Source organism: Maylandia zebra, linkage group LG4 (genome assembly GCF_041146795.1).
Source record: "Maylandia zebra isolate NMK-2024a linkage group LG4, Mzebra_GT3a, whole genome shotgun sequence".
Taxonomy (NCBI): Eukaryota; Metazoa; Chordata; class Actinopteri; order Cichliformes; family Cichlidae; genus Maylandia; species Maylandia zebra.
The window spans coordinates 23,941,306-23,967,979 of record NC_135170.1 but is presented as its reverse complement, the minus strand read 5'-3'; the positions used below and the strand labels follow the sequence as shown (position 1 = coordinate 23,967,979).

Sequence of the window (26,674 nt, the reverse complement as noted above, 5' to 3'; positions counted from 1 at the left end):
TTAACAGTTTCAAGACTGTGGATTTTTCTTTGCCACTCGAGGGCAGCAAACAAGCTGTGAGTGCAATACTGGCATGTAATGAATGTGCTGGCTTAATTACACATCCAGCAGTTACGGATAAGTGTTGCTGGCCACATGAGGACTGTACGGAGAAATCAATGAGTTTTAGCTCTGTTCTTAGCCTTAACTAACTGCTGATAGAAGGTTCTGGCTCTTTAGTTTTTATTGACTCAGCTGTGGGCGCCAGCTATCACTGATTGTGTTTTGGGAAATTTTTTTATTTCCTGTCAGCTTTACTGATATCACTTCAAATAACAAGTTTAAAAGTTAGGAGTAAGCTGAGACTCCCTTGCAAAAGATAAACTTTCTGGACTCTCATTTTTGAAGTGTCAATGTTAACATTTTTGTGGGACCGAAAAGTAGCCACATGTACGCAAGAGGGAGGATTGTTTATCAAAGTTCATCCATAAGCTGCAGGGCTGCTATGCACAGACACAGAGAGCTGCAACTCTAAGGAGGAGACTGATAAAGTACTAGAATTTTAAATCTGCGTTTGTGTATATTATATGTAGGGTGTAAATTCTGAATAATGATTAAACAGGGTCAATATCTTATACTCGTGAATTTTTCTTCCAGTGGCAAAAGAAAACATTTGATTATTGTTGAGCTGTCATTTTTATCTTCCAAAGATTGTACACTCCTCAAAGGCATTAATACCTGCGCCTTGGTGATGCCTTTAATTGCCATTTAGCATTAAGCTGGCTGAACAATAAAACCCAGGCTGCGGGGATGTTGTCAGGTTTAATGAGACCCTTGGTGAATGAGGTCTGCTGTGTCGGCACCACCAAAGGCTGCTGCCTGAATTCGCCTCCAGTGGACCAGAGTGGTCCTGTGGGGATTTGATGGGCTCAGGGAGCACAGACTGTCCCCCCTTTCATTGTGGGGGTGTCAGCGGCCGCAGTGGCACCAGCAGCCCTTGCTGTGCGTGGATATGCGGACAGAGAGAGCAGCAAAAGAGAGTGATGTGGCATTAAGACGATCAGCGCACGGAGAGAAGAAACTTTTATGAGGTCCAGGAGCAGCTGGTGGTCGTGCACAACACCTGATTCCAAAGAGTAAAATATATGGGCCATTTTGTCCCATTGGCAGAATTAAAGAATGAGAACATACAGTGCCAGGCACAAACAGACTTATGGAGACACTGACATGCTACACAAAAGAGAACAGAGCCAAAAAGAAAGAAAGAAAGAAAGAAAAAGCAGTAACAAGTGTGAACTCTGGGCCCAAATTTTAGAGGGCTACATGGTTCACAGTTTCACATGGAGTCCTCCGCCTTCAGACCCCATTCCAGTTACTTTGATTCTTTATTCACCAATCCCCTCTTTTAACCCCCACCTCCCCATCCTTAAGTCCAGCTGATGGAGGCTCTTTTGTCAAGCAGCACCCAGGCAACAACATCAAAGAGCTGCTGGCTGACTGAAAAACAAAACTAAACTAAAAACTAAAGAAATCCTCGAGGGAATGGAGATATTCAGCACCCCGGAAAGGGAAGCGAAAACTACATATACAGCAGGAGAGAAAGAAAGAAAGCAAAAAGAAAGAAAGAGAAAGAAAGCTGTCGGATATCCGTCATCATTAAGTGAATACACAAAGGTGTGGGTTGGGTCATTCTCAGTTTGATGACAACAATAAACAAATGAAAAAAAGACATTATACTTTGCATAAGACCTTAATGACACTTTCTTTGTGTTGGATCATCAAAGCCCATTAGGGGACAGAGAGAGGGCCTCCACTGCTGTTCGTGACCACTTCCTCATTCAGTGACAGCTGAATTGGAGGATAGTTGGATTGTTGTGCAAGACAATGTCATGCTTTTGGACTGAATGCTTTGCTTTGATCTCGCGGGATGCCCTTGAAGCTTCATCACGGGATGATATGTTAACAACCTGTCTGGTTACTCTAGTTTGATTCTTCACCTACTTCCCTGCCAGTCGGAGCTCCAAGGGAAAGGGGACAGTGGGAGGGGTAAGGGGAGATAAAAGTCTTTCATCTCTGCCCCCATGTGGGAGCCCTGTAGAGTCTCGCTCGGCGTGGCATCAAGCCTTGTCTCGTACCCACATAGTGCCCGCCAGTGACACACTGACTCCAGAGCTTGGCACCAGGTCTTCAGTCAGCGCTGAGCAAACCCTCTATTCAGCAAGATGGAGGAAACACAACTAGATCGGGCCCGCAGCTTATAATTAAAAGTCCTTAGCCTCAAAGAGCACAGCATCTCCATCTTAATGGTAGGCTTCAATCTGAGGTATTGGTTTAATACTTACTCTGCGTCCCATCAGATAGGGATGAGGACATAGTAGGAAGGGAGACATTAGGACTACAAAGAACATGTGTCCCATCAAGGATTAGAGGTTCACTCTTCCCTCAGTAGGCTAATTGCTGGATTGGCCAGATCAAAATCACTTCATCGAGATCAAGGCCACTGTCTTCTTCTTGTCTCGCTACTCTGTTGCACAATAACTGAACAAAAGCAGCGGAAAACCAGGGGAGGGAGCGAGGATGGTGGTGGTGGTGGGGGGAAACCAGAAGTCGCGGAGCAAAGATGAATGTAGTTCATGTTTAGAGAGCATGTTGTGTGATTAAGGGAAGCCCACATCAAACATTGTGGCTCAAGAAAACCACCAGTTGAAAAACAAGTTGCTTCTTCAGTGCAGAGCAGCGCAGACTGGAGATGCTGTTCAGAAGGCAGCCCAGCCCAAAACTAACCCGCCTGTCTGTCTTTTGAGACAAACAGGGAAATAAGAGGCATAGGTTTGCAGAGCACCAGGAATTTGTTCTCAATGAGAGAGCAGGACGAAGCACAGGCTTTAAGCAAAGTGAAACTTAAGGATGTAAACATACATGAATTTAAATCAGGACATGCCATAACTTGTGAACTTTCTCTCAAAACACCCAGTTGATAGAATTTTAGATGTAGACATATCAATATCATTTCAAAAAGCAGCTTCACCTTTTGCCCGTCACTCAGTGCTGATGCATTTAATATAAAAATGTTGATGTTGCAAAAAATGGCTTCGTGTACATAGTTTTGCATAACAGGAGACGGAATTCTTCTCAAGCCTTGTGTTTGGCTTAATATTTCTATGTATTTGGACAAAACCTCAATGCCCTCGCAGGTTCTCTTGTACATCCGTGAGAAACGCGACATGAAAAGGATGGATAACACGCCCTTTTCCCACAGAGGGAACTTGAGTGGACAGAAGAACGGCAATGTTGTGGCCACATGTGTAATCTTGTTTACTTACGCTTGCCTTTTAACTGCAGGAATCTCGTGATCTAAACAGCGGCATGAAAAATTATTGGCATGTGAGGCGCTCTGCGTTTGATTGGAACGGGAGAAAGTGCCTATGCGTCGACCCGCGTCAGCTAGAACGCCTACAGGAAGACGGACACAAGCGATGTGTCTCCTGCTTCCACACACACACAGAAACACGCAAACTTCAACAGCCTCTTAAGCAAAGATATGTTTATTTTATAAACCGCAATCATGGAAATCTCCCCTTTAAACAATAAACTTCCAACTACTTCATCTCTCTCCTTGCCAGGACCACATCAAACAAATCCTAAGGTCAACAAGGGTCAGCAAAAGGATTTGGATAATGATGAGGCTCAGAGAAAAAGACTGAGGGTGGTGAAAGAGAGATGGTAAAAGAAGGGGAGGGGAGCTGATGGGAAACCAAAGGAAGAATGAAACTGGTGGAGAGAGGAAAGGTGCAAAGGCTAGGTCTTGTAACGACAGACCCCTTGATTACATTGTTGCACAAATAAACAGGCCCTCTGCAGGCTCCCTGGAGCCCAGCTGTGGTGCAGGAGAGGAAAGCTTTCATTTCAAGGGGCTGAGGTCGAGCCACGCAAGTGATAGGATGGGGCCTGACCATCTACCCACACCATCTCCATCAGCAAGTCAATGAACAGAGCAACAGGGAAACATCTCGCTTAAGGAGCCCATTGCTTATGTGCCATTTCCTGCCCTTACAGATTGCCTAGAAACGCCGTCAGGGTGCAGATTAATAACTGTCAATCTCTGAGAGCTACAGAGAGGCGCTCTTTAGGTTGAAAAGCGGAGAGGAAGAACGTTGCATAGCTGCGCCTTTTGATGATGATGAGGGACCATCTGTAAGGGGTCAGATAAGTTTTGGAGGCAAGAAGCTGAGAGAGACAAGGTTCAGATGCCCTTGAGCCACATCTGCAATCGTCTTTCGTTCACCTCCGACCATTACAGAGTCCTGGTCCTCTCTTCTCTCTGTGTCCTGCAGCTATCAAAGCCCACATCAAGGCATGCCCCTGCCAAATGTGTGCCCCCCTATTAAGGGGCCATCATCAGATAAACAAGATAAACAAGTCTAATTCCTGGCAGGACTGATCAAAAGACTCAATGTTAACCCCATGGCCAATTTCAAGTAGGCAAAAATCAAACACAGATGAGGTCATATGGAAATGGGCACAAAAGGGGACAGTGAAGAGGGAGGAGAAAAGAATGGAAATGGGTTTGGAAGCAAGTATCCCCCATGAATTGTACCCTTATCCTCACAGGAAAAACAACATTCCTGCCTTTCGTGCAGCCGTGCGCACCTGTTCATCGCCACACATCAACAGCAACAGACGGTGAATCCCTCCAATCCCCCCAAATTGTAAAAATCATCTTGGCTGCTCGTAGTTGGAGCGACAACTTGGCTGCACACTCCTGCAAAAAATGATACATATGCAACCCTCCATTCTTTTCTCTTTTTTTGGATTTCCCTGAAAAGATGATTGCGTCACACAGCCCAAACATTTGCGTATATGGTGGTTTTTTATTAATCTTTTTAAACTTTTTTCCAAAGCTCTTATGTCATTTCTTCTATAAATCACCCTAACCCTTCGCAGACTCTTCCCAGACCCACACATCAAACAATCAAACAGCTGGGCTTGCCAAGTATGAATACAGTTATTCATTGCCATCTACATATTATTTTAAAAGCATTGTTACATAAATACAAGACAAAACAGTTTTAATTGTATTTTTATCTTTTCGATGGGATGTCCACAGATGTTGAGAAAGCAGTGCCAAGCAAGTACTGAGAAGTTGTCTGCCTTCGCTCGTGTAATTAGTTCATTCAAGCTCTCTCAAGAGGACCATACTGAATTGTAATCAAAAGATTAACCCAGAATAATCAACCCCCCTTACCCACCCAATAGGACCACCCACAGAGTCTAGAGAGGAACGTGAGACTGGTCGCACGTTCTGCTGCATGTTCTGCTTCTCAGCGAAAACTCAAAGGAAGAGCAAATACAGAAATGAAAGAAGGACACTCACTTTCAAAATCTGTCCCTGACTTGACTGACATTGTGTTGCTTTGTTTGGCGTTAAGTGATGGAAGCATCTGCACCACAAGTACAAGTTCTTAGTTCTTTTTATGGATCGAAGATCCCAATTTAACTGCCACATCACAGATAATTCGCCCGACGTAATACTTAGGTCACGCTACCACAATCTACTCCATGTCATTGTTTGTGTTGCAGGCTTATCGCATAATTGGAAAAAGTAGCTCCGAGCAAAACAGCAGCTTTTCTCTCAAATGATCCTGATAATGACAGGTCTGGTCTATATTTAGTGCTTGTCTCTCTGAAAGACCTCTGACTGTCGTAGCTGGAAGGGAGAGATGTAAACAAAGCTGGCAGAGCTCAGACGAGCATGCGATGGCTGATCTGTGCTGCCTGATATACAAACCACGAAGGCCGGAATCAGAGACGGGCGGTGGTGAGGGTGGGGGGGATACGTGAGCTGCTGGTTGAGGTTTGCGGTTCATCTTAGAGCTCCGACAGACAGAAAAACCCCACAACAGACCAGCAGTCTTTGCTGTTCAGGATTGCCGGTGATGTTATTTTCATCACAGGCCAACTCTGATTGAGGAGATCTTTTTAAGGATCAGTGTGTCAAATGATGACTTCACTTCACATTTTATGGGGTTAAATAATAGGAAAATGATTGCATATTAGGAGTAACGCTCATTTTCCTCTAAGTCTGGGGTGTTGGGTGGAGGTGCTTGCGGTATGTGCTGGGTAGAGGATAGACAGACCCAACCCAGTTTCCTTAGTCCTGACTAATTAAAGGACCACAACTCATCCAATTTTTGATGGGTTCAAAGAAACCTGAGTGTCCTCTGCTGTAATTTCAAATTACTGATTTCTGTTATTAATTATACATCTTAAGCGCCTTTGAAGAATGCTGCAGACTATCCTTCACGAGGAAGACATAATGTCTGGTGCATGTATGAAAGACTTAGAAAAGCAACGAAGCTTCCCTCCATCGGCTCCAGGGAATCTCGGCTTCCAGGAAAATCAGCAGGCCCCGTCTTATTGTATCATTATTATTTTTCTTCCTTGGTTTTTCAAGCAAAACACCCGTGTCTGACGTTAGTGTATCATTGTCATTTCAAGACTAGTCTGGAAGCAGAGCAGGGGTTGTGATTGAACTCTGAGATCTGCCCCGGAGCTGTACTTTGAGGAAGAAACCACGGAACCACAGATAATGCTTCACAGTCCGCTAGTCTCAACTACTGTCATCAGATTTTCACTTTGTAAGAGACTTGAAAAAGATTGTCATTCTTGGTTCCTCCAGAGCAAAGGACACTGCACTACTGTTAAAGTGAAGACATACATCCCAGAGCATGAGATTTATGCAAAGACAATGAATTATATGTATAAATGCTTGGAAACTGCGCAATATAGGAACATGTAAGACACTTTATTTAACTTGCAACATGAAAGTCGAGTTCTCCATGATATAATATGATCAAATTATATGGACATGAGATCGAAGAGAAGATATTAAGACCTCTCGACAGTGCTGGGATCTAGGGCAATCTGGCCAGTATTACGGACAGAAAACAAAAGCATCATAGTGTCAAGAACACAATAAAAATGAAACCACCTCTGTTGACTTGTTGAAGACTAGGACGGCACGAGACACAAGTTCAAACACCACAGAGTCTCTTCCTCGTCTACTTTCCACTGGTGTAAAGAGTTTTCAGGAGACAGGGAACGGCATCTCCCTTTCATCCTTCACCACAGACAAACATAGACACATAAAAACATCCATGTTGAAAAGTGGCAATAGTCCTTTTAATTCCAGACAAACCCAGTGTGTAGAACTTAATTACAGAACGGGGGCAACCCAGCCCTTTTGAAAATTACACTTACAGTAAGACCTTTGAAGCAACTACATCCTTTATCCTATTTTCCTTTTGTTCGATGTTTTGTCTCTTGTAAAGCATGCCATTGACTACTGTGGTTTCTAGTGGGTCTCTGTCTTTTCTCGTCTGTCTCCATCTTTGTCAGGCATTCACTCATCAAAGGCACATCTTTTGGACACAAAGCAGAGGGCACGAATATAACAAATTACTATGTGGCTTTTGGGCACATTTTTATGTAATCAATTATTAACACCAGACTTGGAAAGAAGCTAAATTTTAGCAATCAATGAAAAAACAAAACAAAACGAACTGCTTTTGTGGAAAACAATCATATGAATCTGTTTTAGTTTTTTTAGTAGCCTTGGTATTGACTGAGTGAAGAAGTATAGGGAAAAAAAATCTCAAGTGAATGTAATAGATCATCTTTATCTTACAGTTGGCCTTCATGCAGCCCTTCAGTGTGTCCTGCATGTACAACAAATCATTTTAGCTCTTCAATCTCTCTTTAAGCTATATTCTGATTGGCCATTTCCATACAATTTGAAGTCCATCATTCAACAGTGTAAGACATCCAAAGTGTCAAATATTCAAAACAGCTGTCAATCCTCTCAGGAGTGGACGTCCCAGAAAATCCCCCCCCCCCCCCCCCCCAAGGTCAGAGCTGCAAGAGCTGCATCTCTACAGGGCTACAGGGCTCAGTTAGCATGTTAGCAATTATTTAATGATTCTACAACCTACTGAAACTCTTAATTTAATGATTTTAAGACCTAGTAAGAACCAGATGATTTTTTTGTATAATGCTCTCATATGTAAAATCTCCTACTTCCTTTTAGCATGACAGTACATTACTGAAAATATCAAAAAGCATGGCGAGTCCCTTTTAGCTTTTCGCTGGCTTTCTTACAAAGCTATGGTGTTTTCAAATATTACCCTGGTGATTACCCAGGTGCTTCTTTACAAACTGCTCTAAGTTGCCGACTGCCAGTGCAAGTATTGCAATCATCCATCAACTATTTACTCTGCACAAACATGTGGGAAGTCATAAAACCGTGCTTAAATAAGACAACTTCAAAGGTGAAGTGTAATACCATGATGTAATAACCCAAAAATAAAAAACAGACTTTTCCATTTTGTTTGACAAGAAAACTGTTGTATGTGAATGTCTCGCACAAGTTAAAGATTTCCTCTTCATTAGCTCACTAGTTTCTAGCATTAAAGATAAAGCAGAAGGCCCTGTGGTTGGATAGCAACAGCAGATCTGGCATTAAAACTCCACTTAAAGCCATTGTAGTGAACTGCCAGAACGTGAAAGAGACATGCTGGGGGCTGTGTGTGTTTCACTCTCATCTTTCTCTCAGGCAGCTGTAGGTGATGCTCTGCCAGGTACAAGCTGAGGTGTTGGGTTCACCAGTAAATCAGCATGGTCTACGCTGATCAAACGCTTGTTGTATTTCCCACACTTTCATGTAATCTCATAAAAGGCCGAGAGCTCTGATGGACACAACCTGCCTGCGAAGCCAGCTGGGCCTCCCATACTCAGCACCAAAGTGGGTATAGTTCAGATGGTTTGGTGCTCATGTTAGACTCATGTTAAGGAGGAGGTGCCCTAAGTAAAATCGGATAGACCATTGTCCATGATTTTCCATTATAACACCCCCGACTTACTGTTTGGTTTAACCTCCACTAATTGAAGTCACTGTACTTCCGCACCATTTTTAATGGAATTAACTTACAAATAATATAGCCATCCTTGTGGTACAGCCCATCCATAAAGTTTGTGCTAATGTTCTACTTAGTAGAGTTGTAGCACAAAGTAGCAGGTAACTGTGCCTGGGCATGGTATCTATATAATTTGTAGATGCTATCCAGGATAAGCTACCTTAGCACCCCACCCTAATGATTAATTTAGGGCACTGCGACCGTGGCAAAATGCTACATAGAGTCTTCCAAAATCCAGTGTGATCACCGTAGGTTTTACTGTTTGTTTGGCGAATGCTGATTGGATAACAGATTAGCTGAAACAGGAAATTAACCAACAGTGGTATTGGGACAGATGCAAAAAAAAAGAGAAGTACAGATAGTATTTAACGCTCGGTTTCACTTTGTAGTCTTTAACTTTGCCGTTCATGGCTAGCTGATGGAGCAACAACAACTGCTAACACACTACCTTTGTGTAACCATAATTTTTTCCATAGTATGGTAAGTTATGGCTCTGAAAAACATGGCAGTGGCTAAAACGCTGACACTGAAGCTTCAAAATGTGAAGTCCAGAAACCAACGGGTGACATCACGTGCAGCAATATATGGGTAAAAGTTAGGGAAGACCGTGAGCATTCGTGCCAGTAAAACATGAAATGCGCACCTGAAAAATAGGTGGCAGAGAGAAGATGTGCAGCGTCTTTGTGAAAGACTAATAAAAAGTCTGAAACTACTGCAACTCACAACGAAAGACATGAACATCAAAGTCAAATGACTGACTGTTTGATCTCAAGTTTTTCCTCCCTTTTTAACTTCACTCTGGCCTGTTTACACTCTGGTCTTCATTATCCTCATATGCCCTTAAAAATCATTTAAAATCTATCTGGGTCTGACATATGGTGTGATGGGTAATCACAGCTTTTCAGATATAGAATAAAAGAGAACTGTACAGAGTACAAAGCATTTAGCAGCCATCTCCCACCAAACTGGATATCTTATCTAAGGTACGGTGTCACTTTTAATAGAGCAGTTAGGTAGCTTCTCTGTTCTGTTCTCCGCCTCCAGGGACGTTTATGGCTTGTTTTTTGACAAACGGTCAGGAGGGAGATAAAATGCTTACACACAGACTCCATCCTCAAATAAACTAAATCAATAACTATAAAAAGGCAGCTATTAAAGTGTTGGACAGCATCGCATTGGGAATAAAACTAAGATGTTGGCTGCTGTGCAAAGTCAGAAACGGCCACACACATCACCAATAAATGAATGTTGGGTGCTATTGTGGTCAGAATGTATCAAACATGCTGTTAGGCCAATAAAAAATAAATATACAGCACTGGCAGCTGCGAGACAACTCAATCATAGCTTTCTGAGATTTGGCCAGGTTGGCTTCCTCTCGTGAAACATTTCCCTGCATTCAGTATTACTGAAATTTTATCTGGATATCTGCCTGACTTCATAGCTAGACCGGCTTCATGTTTGTTTATCTGTGCCGTTGTGTGTTTTTAGGCTGTAGGTACTTGTCAGATGTGCGTGTATATGAAGCCTCAAAGAGACAAGGCCACTTGTGCCCATGGCGTGCGGTAGAGCTCGTGACTGTGCCTGTTTAACTCCACTAACAGAGCACCATTCCACAAAGCCCATCACGCAACCCACAGATGTCCCACAGAACAGACAGGACTGTGCCGCAACCAACAAGAAGCAGTAATAACCCCCCCCCCCCACCTCCAATCGGAGCACACATACACACACACAAGCATGCACACAAGCAAACAAACACATACTCCGAAACACGGGGGTCTACTGGGCTTTAAGTTTGGTAAAAAACAAAACAAAAACAAAAGCAGATAAGTAAAAGCATTTCTTTATAAAAATGTTGTGGTATTTATCTATAAGTACAGTTTGGTGTTCATAATAATAAGTCACTTTAATACAATAAAGGTGACTGAAACTTGAGTAGTATATGACACACCCCCATTACATCACGTAATCTGCAGAACAGGTTTTCACAGGGACTACCTCGTCTGCAGAAAGCAATTAAAACTGTCAAATATCAAGGGTGTGAATATCAACAGAAATGGGTAAAAGGAAATTAAGGAATTATTTATTTATTCAATAATAAATAAATATAACTAAATAAATGTTGAAGAGATCACTAAACAGTAATGTTGAAATTTGAAATAAAGGAGAATATCTCAAAGTTAAGCTAAAAACTGTCCTGAAACACCCTTCATTTCTTTACGAACCCGGAAACCTTGGAAGAAGTTTGCTTCCAAGGATGCAGACTTTCTTGTAATTGTTTTTAAAGTGAATTTGACCAACAGTCCTTCAAACCTGAAGGTCTTTCAAAGTTTTTTGCTGGACACTGACTAATTTTCCCCCACCTAACTCAAGGGATGTGTTGAAGAATAAAGGTGCTAATATGATCTATATTTTTGCCTTTTTGACTGTACATAGGATCTATTTAAATCCATTATATTTTGCTTTTCTGTATACTTTGAATAACAATCAGTTGTAACAAACCTACGAACATAAAACTGTGCTACATATAATACATAAAAACTTTAGTGACTTGCTCAGGCTAATTTATAGATTTAGTGTTCTCCCACCTTATGTTCTTTGGATTAAACACACATGTACCCATTATAAAAGCCAGATATGTGAGCTGTGAAATAAAGTCAGGCCTTTTTTTACTACGTAAGAGTAAATCACTTTAGAGATAGAGTTTTCGCATGGGTGGTTTTGGACAGAACGTTTGTCAGTGGTGTATCTCTATAAAGTTTGCCTTTTTATTTGATCCTTATGGGACATTTAGAGCAACACCTCTAAAATGAACAAATCTAGAATCTATATAACTTGATACTCTGAGGAAAGAAATACATGAATATAAAAAATTTTTGTGTTTGTGAAATCACTAAGTCCACCGAGTCAGAGGTTGAAATCAAGCTATTTTTTGTTTTCATTGCATGCCTGTATAGGCTACTTTTCCGAGTTGCCCGGGGCTGACATGCAACTTGGGCCGTGACTTCAAAGCCTCCAAAGAAAATATATAAATACAAAACCATTAGCTGGCTTGTTTTCTTTAGTTAACATTTCAAACACACTGCGGAGTGGATCATGTTTTCAGTCCCCCTCCCAGTAACTTGAATGTTGATGTTGTTTTTGTGATGGTCCTAGGGCAAACTGCGGTGCCACAGCTGGAAAGTCCTCAGCATCCTTGAAAAATGGCTGCACAAACACCCGAGCTTCCCTGCCAGCTGCCCTCTAGGATACAATTTGCATTTGGCCCTCGGCACAGTAGAGCCACAAACATAGGGTTCAGTATCAGCAGCAGGTCAAACGCACATGCACGCGAACCCATCACCGAGGTACCATCACGGAGGAGAGAGAAAAGTCGATGCTGCTGAAACACATCACATCGTTTGACACACAATTCCTAAACATGGGCATAGTAGAAGCTGTTTTTATTAGAGATACAAAGGAGATTATAAACTGAGCCACTTGACACAGTGAACTTCACATTTGAGGGTGAACCTCTGTGTAGACAGATTACCACTTCATTAAACAAACGAAGACCTCAAAGAGTAACAAGCCCCTTGGACACGCATACCACAGAGAGAGAGAGAGCGAGAGAGAGCGCAACCCGGATCCTGTAGCCACATGAGACAGCAACAGGCTGTCTGTCCCAGAAGTTATTACAATTCCAAACATTTATTGGAAGGAAATCAAAAAATGTGAGTCTTTTTTGTCTTCCCTTCTTATTTCTGCCCACAAAATTACAATTGAGCAATAAAAATGTTAGGTACATAAATGCTTGGGAATAGGGCTTTTGGTGTATTTTTAAACCAGCTTGGAGCTGAAATAACATCATAAAAAAGACACATGAATCAGTAAAAATAATGCTCAGAAGGAAAATAAAAACCTTCCTCCTTTTCAAGTAGCTATTATAAAGGCGCAGACAGCTGTCAGGAGAACAATTTGAAATGTGCGACCACAGTGCAAGTTTGACCGGAATAGGCCATAAAAACATAATGAAGCACTGGCTAGAGCAGCATGAAGGCATGCATGACAAAAATCAGTAAAAAGTGAAGAAAGATACAACGATTATGGTCTGGTCAGTGACTTTGAAGAGGGGGCAGTTTTGTTAGTGCGAGGCTTCGGACGTCTTGGGCATAATTTAGCTGTACTCTCAGTTTAAAGAAGAGAAAGGAAGGGAAAGTATATATGATGGCTCCTTCTTCAAGTCTTTGGAAATGTAAGAGCAATGAATGAATTTATTAATTCAATTCAATTCAACTTTATTTAGAGAGCGTCAAATCACAACAACAGTCGCCTCAAGGCGCTTTATATTGTAAGGTAGACCCTACAATAAAAGACACCAATCATATGACCCCCTATGAGCAAGCACTTGGGAAGCAGTGGGAAGGAAAAACTCCCTTTTAATAGGAAGAAACCTACGGCAGAACCAGGCTCAGGGAGGGGGGGTGACTGGTTAGGGTGAGAGAAGGAAGACGGGATAAAGACATGCTGTGGAAGAGAGCCAGAGATTAATAACAGGTATGATTCAATGCACAGAGGTCTATTAACACATAGTGAGTGAGAAAGGTGACTGAAGAAGAAATACTCAAAGCATCATGGGAATCCAACATCCAACAATCCAATTATAACTTGAAGTGCCCACCAAACACTATTTCATAAAGTCCTCATCAGGGAATAGCTTACTGTTTTCCATTTTGTGGAAAATCATAATACAGTTTCTGTGTTTAAGGATTACAGTTTCTATCACCATTAACTAAACACACAAAGACTTGAGAATGTGCCCCTCTTCGGGTGAACAGTAACAAGATGTATTGAGTGCATTGTGGGAAATTTGGACCTTCAGTATAAAGACAAAGGGGATCGTTTTGAATTTTTCTCCTTGGCTCTGGGCAACAGCTGCGATGCCTTTGACACAGCCCAGTTACTCATCTGTGTGAGTAACAAAATAGTTTGAAATTACGCAGGACATAGCAGTAATACACTCAGTGAAAGGGCCTGTGACAGAGAGTGATTTGTTCATGGAGGTAAGTGCATGCTTTGATAGACTGGGGCTGAAATGGAACAGACTGGAATTGTTGATTAAATAGTGATAAAAATGTTAGTGTTTCTACAATGTCTGTTTCACTGTTTTAGTTCAGTTTATTTTTGCAACCTTCCACAACAGCCAGTTTCTCATATGCCCCCCCTGGGAAAATGAATTGCCTAGCCCTGCTCTAAAACCATTTTCACCACACACAGTCATTGAATCAGGAGTAGGGTTGTCAAAAAAAGGATACTCAGATACAAATCGGTGCTAAGAATTCATGTTGGATTAGATAACCATCTTCAAAAGTGTTGTCTTCACTTTCTCCAGCTGAGATACAACTTCACACAGCACAGCTGCACACAGGCAGCGCCCCCCCCCCACCCCCCCCTCTTAGTAGCAGCTGAAGTAGCTGACTTTCACAACACTGAAAAGAAGTTGGTAATAAACGGATGGACAGATTATTTACATAGCGCTGAATATCAACAACTGTTGTCTCAACATGCTTTATACGGTAAAGACGCTATAATAATAGAGAGGAAAAACAACAATCAAGTGACCTGCTTTGAACAAGCACTTGGCAACAGTGGGAAGGAAAAAACCCCTTTTAACAGGAATAAACCTCCATCAGAACCAGGCTCAGCGAGGGGCAGATATCTGCTGCGAACAGTTGGGGCTGAGGGAAGGAAGACGGAACAAAGACGACAGTAAAACTCTGTTCATTTATCATTTATTAATTCTTTCATCAACGATGGCACGCCCATTACTGTTAGCCGTTTAACGATTAGCAAGTACCCGAATGCCACATTAGCTGTTAAATTAGTGGCTAGCAGCTGTCGGTAAAGGCCATTACACACTGAGTGTATTTCTGGGTTTCATCCAGGAGTTGGTGCTGTATTACAAATGCTTTTGTGCATGCATTTCAGCATGTTGTGTGGGGCAGTTTGAGTTCTCGTTAGCGGAGATGCGACCACATTTGAGAAGTCTGAGAAATAATTTCACAGAGCCGACTGACCCAGGGCAGCCTCTAGCTGTGTCTCTGAAGTAAAACAGTGTAAGTTTACTATTTCTATATGCTGTAAAGGTGTGCATTATGAGCTACGATGTATTTGTTACCAAATCCCCTGGTCTGATTGGTCAGATCTGTTCATTCGCATCCAAAACATCTGAAAAATTCTTACTTGGTTCCAAAAAAAGATATGCTGCAAATTCATCCAATGAACTGGATGAATTAAGTATCTTCTGAGTTTTAAATTCTAGTCTGGAGCAGCTTAACAGTCCTTTTAGATTATGTCATTAGGCAACAGGAGGTTAGCCAGTTAAAATATCTGATGCTCATGCTAAATTAGAAAACAACTCTAACATGAATATTCTATGCCAAAAAACAGGGAAGGTTTAAAGCCGACACATTTTTCACATATACAAGACAACTAGTGTTCAAAGCGTTGCAAGCATTCAGAACAGAGACACTGTTACGTGAATACGTCTGTATGCACATAGATTTATTCATTAACTCTTCCTTTAAAGTTCCTCTAAGGATAAAATATACTTTACAGTAAGTGTCAAACATATCTCTTGTAATCTTCTTCTTGTCATCTGGGATAAGTCAACAGATTTGTTCAAACACCTGTTAGACAGAACTGCATTTTCAAGTGTAATTCTCCTGCTCTGCTGTAGACAAACCTGACCAGACATTTGGACACTGAAAGGGGATTCCATTTGATCCAATAACAGACAAGAACCAGGCAGGCAGTGACACCATTGCAGAGGAAAAACAGACCCATTCTCACTTCAAAGAGCTGGGGAAGGGGTGCTTTTAAAAATCACACCGGCAATAAATTACAACAGAAGTTCATCGCTTGTCCACAACATGAAAGGAGTTTTCAAAGTTATGTCTCCTCGAGCAGTCCCCTCTCTCTGACCCGATTCTACCCCTAAACTAAGTTCATATCAGCAAAGAGCTGGTGGCGCTGATGCTGTTAGCGTGGAGATGTTACCATGGGAGCGGTCCAATTATTTACAATTATTTATTTCAAAGGCATAGGATAACATCATATACTTTTAAAGGCAGTGCTTATAAATCACTAATCTTATTTCTTTGTTTGAAGGGTGTTCACATCCTTTACCTTAGATTCAAATGGCTACTTGATTGACTACTTGCAACAGTGACATGGGAGTAAATTATAATCCCAGAGACAGCAGCTGAAACCCCTCCCTCCTCACATGACTAATTGAAGTAATTACAGAAAGGAGATGAAAGAGCTGCCCTGCCCTGCCAAATAAACAAGCGCATTACATGAACTCTTCATTTACTCTGACAGGATAAATATAATAACGAACACAATACCAGAGAGGGGTGAAATTACACGCAACGTGCACAGAACCAATATGAGGATGAAAATAAATGAAATAAAAAGAAGGTGAAAGGAAGTCACCATCCAAATCATCATCTAACTGTCAGCAGAGGAAATAGTGAACAGATGAGAAAACGGCACACTCACTGTCATGTCATCTTCAGTGAGAGCAGTAGTAGCCACACGACTCATTTACGTGTTTCTCATGTGTCATGAAGGGATAGGGTGCAGAAGCATGTAGTGGAGGTGAGGTGACAAAGTCTGCACTTGGTGGTTGCGACTGAAATTAGCAGAATCATGAGCAGTTGCAGCTCCCTCCTGAGGTAGATGCTTGAAACAGCATAAGCTTCTGGGGACACCTCAAATTGCTGAGGCTCATATGTAGTGCTGAGATCATATGAAAGACTGGGAAATTAGCACAAACTTTGAAAAAAGGGGGAGGGCTTGCAGAAGTGTTTATTAAGGCATTATTTTGTGTATTTTAGGATATGGAGAATTCCCAGACTTTGTTCCACATGCCTGATTTGCATCTTCCCGACACAAATTATTTCTTGAAGCGGACAATAAAAGTCTGTTTCAGTGATTTTTAGTTTATTTTTATATATATATATATATATATATATATATATATATATATATATATACATTGGGAAGATGGCCCCAACTGACCGAGTGCTCAGTGAATACCTCAAGCAGCAGAAACCCAAGAAAGAGGAGGGAGACGAGGAACCATCATGGAAGGACAGGCCCCTTCACCGGCAGATAGAGGAGGTGGCTGATATCCAGAAATCCTACCAGTGGCTGGACAAAGCTGGACTGAAAGACAGCACAGAGGCACTAATCATGGCAGCACAAGAACAAACTCTGAGTACAAGATCCATAGAGGCTGGGGTCTATCACACCAGGCAAGACCCCAGGTGCAGGCTGTGTAAAGATGCCCCAGAGACAATCCAGCACATGGTGCAAGATGCTAGCAGGCAAGGCATACATGGAACGCCATAACCAAGTGGCCGGCATAGTGTACAGGAACATCTGTGCCGAGTATAACCTGGAAGTCCCGAGGTCAAAATGGGAGATGCCCCCAAGGGTGGTGGAGAATGACCGAGCTAAGATCCTGTGGGACTTCCAGATACAGACGGACAAAATGGTGGTGGCTAACCAACCGGACATAGTGGTGGTAGACAAACAGAAGAAGATGGCCGTAGTGATCGATGTAGCGGTTCCGAATGACAGCAATATCAGGAAGAAGGAACACGAGAAGCTGGAGAAATACCAAGGGCTCAGAGAAAAGCTCGAGAGGATGTGGAGGGTGAAGGTAACGGTGGTCCCCGTGGTAATCGGAGCTCCAGCAGATCCCGGGAATAACATCGGAGATCTCTGTCCAGAAGAGCGCAGTCTGGGAACAGCTAAGATACTGCGCAGGACCCTCAAGCTCCCAGGCCTCTGGTAGAGGACCCGAGCTTGAAGGATAAACCGCCCGCAGGGGCGTGCTGGGTGTTATATATATATATATATATATATATATATATATATATATATATATATATATATATATATATATATATATATATCATATATATCATATATATATATATATATATATATATAACACCCAGCACGCCCCTGCGGGCGGTTTATCATATATATATATATATATATATATATATATCACCATATATATATATCACCATATTATGGTGGTATGATTCCACCTAAGCATCTTTATTTTCTTTTAAAACTATTCTGATTTCCTTTTCCTACATCTTGTACTGCTCGTCTTATTTTGCCCTCTGTGAGAATGTTATTCCAAGATGTGAACTGAATATGATTTGGGTGTGAAATGACATATATAGTAACAACTGCTGTCCATTTTTTGTTCCTTTTTATCCCGACGCATTCCACAGCTTCTTTTGATTCCCCGCGTCTCATATGTGGCATTCATTCTGCGCTGAAAAAATAAAATAGAGGTAAAGATGACAAAAGCATTCTGCAAATTACAAGGTTTTGTCTTTACTATTTTCAGCTTGAACATGACATTTAGTCCAACAGCATGCTAGTCTTTCAGCTTCTTTCTTCTCTTCTGAACAACAACAAAAAAAAAGAGTAGAAAAAAATACCACAGCCGACTAGAAGCACTAAGTGAAAAAAAAGAAAGGCTATAATCATAGCTGAAGATGAAGAGCGAGTTAGTCCCCATCAGGAGCTCTCATCTGCTCATCTTCTATTGTCCCTCACATGAGAGTGCGGTTAACTCTGGTCTTGTTTAGCAGAACATGTCAACAGTCATTCCAGTAATGACTATATATGCCTTTGTATGAGTGTTGGGCTTAAAATGGCATTCTCTGAGTTAAACCCCCTCAATCAGGTTGATTTAAACAATACGTGATTATAAGAGCTTTGCAACACTATTCTGAAACGCAGCTACGACGGTGGGTTTGGCTGTTGCGGCACAGAATGTGAGAACGAATATTATCCTTGCATTTTTTTTCTTTTTTTTGTGGTTGTAACTTTTAGTCTGCCATCTGGACACAGATGAAAATGGACTGTCATTCTGACTAAATACTCATCTCAAACATAAAAGGACATCCTAGAGAAAAGGGGGTGTCTGCAGGAGGGGGGAAAAAACTGCAGAATACCAAGAAATTCTTTGTGCTCTAACAATTACTGATGGTGAGTGATGGTGGTTAAATTCTTCATTTGTATTCTTTCATGCATCACATGCTCTGTCAAATATTTCTGTATATGTGGTTCCTGCTAGAAAAGTAGTTAATAGCAGGAGCCACCATCAGATAATAGGAGGATTTCCTGACATCAGGATCAAAAATGAATAGAAGAAGACAAAACTCATTAATTCAGTTGCAAGAAAACATTCCTGATGGCAGGTCTGAATATTGATACCTCTCGCGTGTCTATGCTACAAATAGAACCCATCGTTTTTCCATGTTTTGGTGGAGAATTTGGAAATTGGTGCAGCAATTTATTAAAATGTGCATACATAAATGAAAATACAGTATAAAAGGCAAAAACAGAGTTTATACAGTCCTATCGAGCTTGAAAGTCAATATTTGATATGATCATCTTTATTATTCAACATAGCCTAAACTCTCTTAAGCAAGCTTTCTTGAAATTTCTTTAAGTAGTCTTCAGGAATAGTTCTCTAGGCTTCTTGAAGGACATTCTAAAAGGATGATTGGATTGGATGATTCACAGGTGGGTCAACAAAAAACAACAACAAAACATTCCTGTGAAAATAGTCAGGTATGAAGATTGGACTGGAAATGTCCAAAAAAAATTTTTTTAATTAGAAGAAAGTCTGCATCCTTGGAGGCAAACTTCTGGCTTATAACTTATGCACATTATATTGCGTATTCTTAAATTATCACCTAAGATTTGTACCACAGGAAGGCTTGGGTGCTACATTTTAGTCCCAGCTCTTCACAAAGCTTCTCTGATTCAGATTCAAAGAGCTTCAAATATCGTTGTGGTACAGCTTTGATCAGGACGTCATCCCCATGTTTTCTTGGCCTCTGCCATATGGTGCCTTGTCTGTCTATCTTTGTGAGCATGTGCACACACACATGCTAAGATGCCAGAGCATCATTGTGTTTCCCTTCAGGCTCAGCCTCCTGTTCTCAAGTAGATATCAAAGGAGTGCATTTACAGTTATCTCTGCTTGGCTGCGCCACGGAAGTAATCACTGCAGGTCAGGGGTCAGTGCTCTGGCCCAAGACAGAAACGCAACTTACTGACGCTGACTTCAAAGGAAAGTGATCCTCTGACAGACTGTTGTTTTAGCCGGGGACTCAGGATATCATAATCACAAGGGTGGAAAAGGACAGTAAGGAGAGAGAGAGAGAGCAGAAGAGTGTGTGGAGGGATGAGTGAGGGGGGACTCGGGTCTCTGAAGAGAAGTCGAAGAGAGAAAGGCTCCTTTTGAATACTCAGACCTAACAACATCAAAGTGCAGGTTCAAGTTTGGCCTGCTTAACCTTTGTAAAGCAGAAATGGAGCACAACAAAAAAGCGGAATTTTATTCTGTCCTGTTGTTATTCCTCTGGTTGGCGAAACCCAAAACCATGTTAAACATAATGGAAAATATTTGAGGTCTTCTTTTATTAACCAAGAATGGCTTTGATGTTTGACGTCTTTATTTGTTTTACAAGAAGAAAGGGAAGGGGCAATATGGCATGCAAGCGATCTTCTTTTGGAGGAACACACGAAAAGGAGGAAGAATGAATAATATGGGAGCAAACCAAGCTAGTTCATTCTACATAATCAATTAAACATCATTATCGGCCCTTTCAAGAGCACTGACATCAAAGACCAGTAGGAAATGATCAAAGTGACAGCATTTTGTTTGAGCACTAACCCCTTCCTGCTGATGCTGCTTTGCTACAGTATTGATGATATGACAAAAGTCTGGTTTGCTGAAAGTGTGTGTTTAACATCTTATACCAGTGCTGCAAAGAAGATAGGCTTATATATGGCGCTGAACTTCCTGCACATAATCAGCATTGTGTTATTTCTTCAAAAACGATCAGGTTACAGGGGGTGCATAACAAAGCTAGGTTGTTGAGCTAGGTTGTTTGTCGCTTGTGCGTCTGTGAGTTCCTCAGCTCACTGCTGAGTATAGCCCATTCCAAAGTAATGCATTGCTGCAATCACATTACATTTTCACATTACTCTACTGAATTTAGTAATTACATTATAATTACAATTAGGTTATTACTTTTGTTACAAAGGTTCTTCAATAATCTGCATGACAGGAAGACAGAATGAAAAATAAAACATGAAACATGCTGTTTTCTTCCAGAGAACTTCTTGCCGTACAATCAGCTGATTACAGTTTGTGTGCAAGAGAGGAGAAAAATAGAAAAGCAGTCTACAGCTTTTGAGGAGTGTGGATATGGACGTTACCGTGTCCACTGCTAACATGACATCAGCACTTTGCAAGCATCTGCACAGACAACACGTTAGCACAAAGCTAGTAAATGGTGATGGGATCATAGAAAACCGGTTCGCAATGGTTCAGTTTCTTGCAATTGTTAGTACGCTTGCCTATCGAGGTGGTTTTTTGCACTTGTGCTGCAGTCAACTGGTTTTCAACTTTGCGTTGTGTTGTTGGCTTTGTGATTTTGCTAAAATACTAAGATAAAGATGGTATGTGTCTCCTCATTAGGATAGGGATTGCAGCAAGGGCAGCTCTCTCACACTACAGCACCGTGCACCACATATAAACACACTTCTACACATACACACACACTCATGGACTTGCTTTCAGTAACGATAGCAATAATAATAAAAAAAAATACAAAAACCAAAAGACCATGAGTACAAATTACGTATGCTCTTCATGCCCACTGCAACACAAGTCACTGCAGAACATGTCTTTTGCACACACATTGCACAAGTGGTTCCTTTCTCTCCTTCTCTACTGCAGGTACAGTATGTCTGAATGAACTCAACATAAAAGTGCCCTCTGTCTGAATGACAAAATGCCATCACTTTAACACACTAATGAATTTTTTTTATGTGCGTCATGTGTGGAAAAAGGCTTGGGAACAGGAATTATCATGATGAAAATTGTCTCTGACAGTTCTGACAACAAATGGTTATTTGCAGTCATTTTAGAAAAATTAACAGTCAAAGGAAAAGATAAACAACCATATAAAGCAACTCTTATGTCTACTTGTCTGCAAAGCTGGAAAATAAATTGGCTTACGGTTGTTGCCTTTTCACACGTAACTGTGTAAGTATGTCCAAAACAGCATTCCAGTTATCAAAGGCGCAAACCACAGACCATCTTAAGTGTACGTTTTAAGCAAATCAACACTTGAAAGGCATAGCAGTGGCATGAAAAGCAGCCAGAAAACAGGTAGCAGGGGCAGGAGGGAGTCTTTCCTATACAGAGGGAAGGGAGAGGGTGGAGGAGCATTGGAGTGACCTTAAGAAAAGTCAGCAATTCAGGCTGGTCAGCCAAAGAGGTCAGGGAAATAGTGTTGGAACTAGTCCACAAAACCCACATCGTCCTTGTCTTATCACTGCATTCTTGGTGGCTTCAGTCTTCCTACCAGTTTTCCTAACAATTTTCATGACCAGTGTAAACCACTGTCATTTAGACTGTCATAGGTCCTCCCCCTCTCCTGCAGATTGGAGGTGAAAGAAGAACCCAACAACAACATCATTTGGCTTTTTTGTTCAACCAATAAACTACTATTGATCTAAATCACCTTCTTTGGTCTTCATCAGAAGATCTTAAGAACAAACGTTGGATAATATCCTTTTAGAGGACTATGAGGAGAAAGTGGTTTGGGCTAGCTGCCTTTTAACTGTGCTTTTGGAGAAGCTCAAGCTACACCCTTTTTCCACTGGGATGTATGTCCAAAAAGGATCGATCACAATGATAGCATGAAGGTGTTTGTAGAAATATTGTTGCCTAAAAAAATATAATCTCTGAAGTATTCTACACAGCAGAACTGAGTGATGCTTTATGGGAGCTGATAATATGGCAGCAAGTCAGATCAGATCGTCCGCTGCGTAAACCTGTCAAAATAACTTTGGTTGGACATGACTTTTCGCGGCCCCTGTGTAAAAGATCTTACACACTGCATTACCGGACCACAGAGGAGACATTTGATCTTAAACCCAAGTGGAGCAGTGTTTTGTTTGAGCAATTCGCACACATACACATTCACTGACATGCATGCACATACTGCTGAATCATGCCAAAAAGGCTATTTGATCAGCGTCGAGCCGTGAGCGGTGACGTCCACTGTGACAGTATTCACACGCTCCCCTCTCTTCAGCACAAAAGGGCAGAACAACAATATTATGGTGTCCACCGAGCGCCCACCCCCCAGTAAAAACAGTTCTATGAGAGGAGGCTTGACCTACCTCTTCTCTCGTACATAAACACAAAGCCGAGTGTATTCTGACAGCTGCTGCCCGGGTGCCCTGTGGAGAACAGAAGGAGAGCTTTGAAGATCTTGACCTTCTGAAACAATAAAACGGCATCATCAAACACTCTCCTGAGACAGGCTGCTGACCCACGGATCCAAATGTCTGCTTGAGGTAATTCATATTAAACTGTAGGGATCACTTTGTGTTTGATTCTTGCAGGGACACAGACATTGTTTATTTGAAGTGGTCCAATGCCCCTGACTGACAACATGTGGAGTTTACCACTGCTATTTGAATTATAATGCTTTCAATACTTTTATACTATGCTGATACGCTCTCAGACATGAATGGGTTACAGTGTATCCATCTGGACAAGAAGTTAGCTGGTCCTAAGTTGGAATTTCTCATTTTTGAATAATTAAAAACAAATCAGAAACAATACAAAATGTAATTTCATTTAAATAAAGGTCAGCTAAATAGCATCAGAAAACTTTAAAAAAGTCATATTAATCTACCTTATCAGCTGGTTATCCTCATCCTGTTTACAGGGAGCACCAGTGACTCTTAGGACCACTTCCAAAGGGGTGAGCACCCCACTATGGGTTAAATACTTGGACTCTCTGACATTTGTTTTAGAATTTAAGCCTCTTGGATGAGAGGCAAAGGTCTTCTCAAACAAAAAGGAATCCAGTTGTCTTCCTAGAGTGCTCAATTCCATCTCCATCATAATGTGTTTGTATGTAATCCCTTTAGCAACAGAAAAGACATTTTGAAAGACTTTAACTCAAGCCAGATACTTCTGCACACCGACAGGTGTATCTGCAGAGTATCTGGAGGATCAACAACCAATTTTCTAGCCAGTTCCATCCATCTGATCAGTTCCACCAGCACTGACTGTGACGCCAATGCTACATAACTAGATAGCTAACTGCAACTATAAACAGATATACCAAGAATCTGTAAAAAAGGCTTTATACTGGTGGTTTTAATCTCTCTGTAGGTTGAGTTCATGTGACTAATCGTGAAAAACCATCAATTACAAAACCATGTGAGCAGGAGTTGGCTGCATACGGTCCTTGTTGAGAACAAAAGAGCGACTGTGTTTGCTGAAATGTGGTCTCAAAACCAACTATCATCTGATGACACTTTACCTTTGACTGGCTTTTTTAAATTCATCTACATTTTTATTAAATGACTGGGACACAAAAATTGGAAGTCTTGAGCTGGACAACTAAATAAAGCCTTAAAAAGTATATCATTGCAACCACGGGATAAGTGAGTAAGCTAGCCAGTGAGTTCCCAGACTGCACAAGTTATTATATTATTTGGTGTTTATGCAAGTTAACCTGCAGTTTTAATGTAGAATATTTTAGTACAATGTGTGGGCAAAGTCTTGGCCAGTTATAGCCTAAATGTTTGCAAAATATGGCAGCCAGCAGTGACGATCACTGGCAATACTGTAACTCTGCTGAGCTGCACAGTTGTAAACCAACTTGCTACACTTTAAAGTGCAAAATCAATCAAGTTGATCCATGGAAGTGTTATAATGGATGTATACAATATGAAAAGTAATGACTATAAACTTAAATGTCAAATAATCCCTTTTGCACTGGAAACTAATTGGACAAATGCAATTAATAATGTGTTAATTAGTAAGGTGCTGATGAGGGGTATTTGGTTACGTGTGAAACAGACCAATCAAACTGTTCCCCTTTGGTTCCAGTTTTATTTGAGCTTGTTTAATACATTGCATTCATATGAACTGTCAATCTTCTCATTTGACTATTAGCAATAAAATGATAAGAGCTATTTCCCATAATCTAACATGTCTTTTACAGTTCATTAAATGAAGCAGAATCTTTTACAGATTAATATTTTGGTAACAGATTACTAAAAAAATATGTTTTTATGATGATACTTGTGGTATCTGTACTGGTAGACAAATCAGATACCATAAAGGGAAATGTGACTTATCTTCAAGGTCAAGAGAAGACTTTTATTTCTCCATGATGGCATCAGAGGAAGTAAAGCTATTTACCACCTCAAGAGACAAGTCAGGTGGTGTTTTTGTAGCACAGCATGAGTCACAAGCTGAAATCATTGAAACACATCAGAAAAAAGATCTGTTTGTGATGAAAAACATCAAGAAATGCATTACTGATCCCAGCTCAAATGTTCCACACACTAATGTTGTAGTTTAATTCTTAAGTCTTACCAAAAAACAAGCCTTTGATCTCCTAACCCTACATTAGCATAACTGGCAAAAGGTGTTGCAGGGCAAAGATGCCAGCTGAGTCCCCTTGCTCATCGTGCGAAGGTCGGAAGGCCTTCTGTCTTTGACCACATGCTAATCTTTACAGGGCACTCAAGGAAGTGGTGTTGACAGGCTAGATTTGAGGTCAAGAGGGGGCCAAGGGTCAAGCACTTCCTGCTGACATGAAAGCACATCCAAGCACACCTTGCTCTCGGTATCTGTCGTCTGCCCCCTCACCATCTGTACCGACATAATCTGGGGCTCATCGTCCAAAACAAAAGCCATGTGTTAATTACCTTTGAAGGTGTAATGACTTCGGGGCCACAGCCGATCTTCATCTGGTTTCAAAGTGAGAGCCGGAGAACAGGTTACGCTTCAGACGCGTTGCAGTTGTCCTTTGCCTACCTGCCCTGCCGTGCTTTCATTTGCTATGGTTTCCCATATCAAATCCAGAGGTGCATAACTGCTTCACTCTCACTTTGGTGCGCTCTTAAATAAGTAAATTAAGGAGAAATTTCTGAAACACAAGAAACAGGACTACACCTGTCCTCCAGATGTGACGGCATTCGCTTTGATGGAAGTGCTCCTTGTTTTCCCGATGTTCGCACGCCGCACTTGAGGATTATTACTGTTTTTTATGTACTTCCATTATTTTCCAGGTCTGAAGACCTACAGTGAAGAAAAAGGCAACACTTTTAGAGGAATCACTGAAAGTCTTCACATTTACCGGCTTCCCAAATGTTTTTTTCAGAGAGAGTCCATCTCCTAATTCCAGGAATTTGAATTATGAAAAGATCAAAAATGGACAGAGGCAGTGAATGGTGCTGGTAGCAATCTTCTCGTTAGTCATCACGAAAACAACATGAGTTTTTGTGATGACTGCGTGAGTAGAGCTTGAGTAACACTTTCTTCTTCCCACAAATGACCAACTTGAGAGGGAAGTGGGTGTTGTCTATTCCTGAACAGATACATCACCACGTTCTGAATAAAGGAAGGTGATGTTTTTCTACTATCCAACCCCAGGTGACCTTGAGACCAGAGATGAAATCATTTTCGGGATGACACGCATGTTGCTTTTACAGGAAGTGGTTCTTGACCTCATTCAAATCGTACAATGATACTTACACCTACCAGAGTTTGTAAGAGGATACATGCTCCTGCATCTGAATACATC

General features: G+C 41.3%; 1 long non-coding RNA gene across 1 annotated transcript in view; it reads right to left on the bottom strand.

Moving 5' to 3' along the window:
• LOC143418377 (uncharacterized) overlaps positions 1-26,250 on the bottom strand; it is a 32,495-nt gene extending 6,245 nt beyond the window's left edge. The window contains exons 1-3 of the long non-coding RNA XR_013098371.1: positions 26,044-26,250; positions 25,797-25,838; positions 23,241-23,300 (exon numbers count right to left, since the gene is read on the bottom strand). This is a non-coding gene — a long non-coding RNA (uncharacterized LOC143418377). The remainder of the gene's footprint in view (positions 1-23,240; positions 23,301-25,796; positions 25,839-26,043) is intronic.
• Positions 26,251-26,674: the final 424 nt, after the last annotated feature.